Source organism: Bactrocera latifrons, unplaced genomic scaffold (genome assembly GCF_001853355.1).
Source record: "Bactrocera latifrons isolate USDA-ARS-PBARC rearing strain unplaced genomic scaffold, ASM185335v1 scaffold_68, whole genome shotgun sequence".
Classification (NCBI taxonomy): Eukaryota; Metazoa; Arthropoda; class Insecta; order Diptera; family Tephritidae; genus Bactrocera; species Bactrocera latifrons.
The window spans coordinates 591,997-593,327 of NW_017537356.1; positions in this window are offsets into that span (position 1 = coordinate 591,997).

Consider the following 1,331-nt stretch of genomic DNA (forward strand, 5'->3'; position numbering starts at 1 on the left):
AATACATATGTATATATGACGTATAGTAGGGTGAGTCGATTCTTTTTTTCTATAAAGTCACATATGCAAGAAATATTTTACGAATCTTTCTGAACAACTTTTACGTATTAAATTTCATTCAAATATCTTAAAAACTGACGTACAAAATTTTATGACAGCTTAAAAAACTTCAACTCGAAAATCGCTGATTCGAAACCAGTTGTTCAGAATGCACCGTAGAACACTTACCGCACACCGGCTTTCCTGTTTTTTTTTTTTTTAGCTACCTATTAATCGACCCACTCTAATGTATAGGCCTTTACTACACGCCACTTTGATAGAGCATTTTTGATAATTTCCTCGTGAATTTCAGCATTATTACGTGCTTCAATTGTCTAACGGTCGCGTTGCTCGGCTGACATTGAAATTTCAAAAATTTCTCACACCACTCATTTATACATACAGGCACATATCTACCTTTGAAAATACACGTAGTATCATTCCACGAGCTTTTACACAGTCGAGTGGGGGCGTTGTGAGAATTGTTGGGCTGCGATTGCAAAATATTGCGTTCACATTAATGAAACACACAAATTTCGGGGTAAATAGTAATTGTAACAACAATGAGTTGGTGAAAATTGCGTCAAATGCGCTTTGTCATACCCAATTAGGCGACACAGCGTGACGTATATATAGATATACAAATCTGTGCCAGATAAGTGCAGCGAAATGCCTTAACCCATTGCTCCACATGTCGCCCGCACTCAAACTCTAATTTCGTACAAATTTCTATGCAATCGCTGCAATTGCCCAATTGTACTGACTCAGCTGCGCCCATACAAACACTTGAAGTTTTTAATTAAAAATCGCTTTACAGGTCAGCTGTTAACTTTTCCGTTCACAGACATTTGGTAATTAGCACCCACTGTGCTAATGTAATAAGCACACGAAACACGCTGTGGCCACTAATATATGTACATATGTATGTTACTTGTAGGCATTTCGAGGACATTTCGATTTTTTCTACTACATTGTTCAATGAACTTGAAAACGCAATGTTGGTGTGTTGCGTATTGTTTACGTCATTTTCGAAATCAGCAATTTTGGTTATCAGAAATCGTTGAAAAGCAGGTGAATTTCTTCAAATTAGACTAGTGAACTGATAATGTAAATCAAGGTTAATTTATCAGGTGAAAAAAGTTGCGAAATTTTGAGGCAGTTTTTTATTGAAAGCAATTTTCGAAGAATTTTACTTAGAAGACCAAAGAATATACATATGTACATACATGCATATGTAGACTTTATATAAAGGTTGTTATTGGTAATTTTTTTTAATTTTGAATTATTTTTAA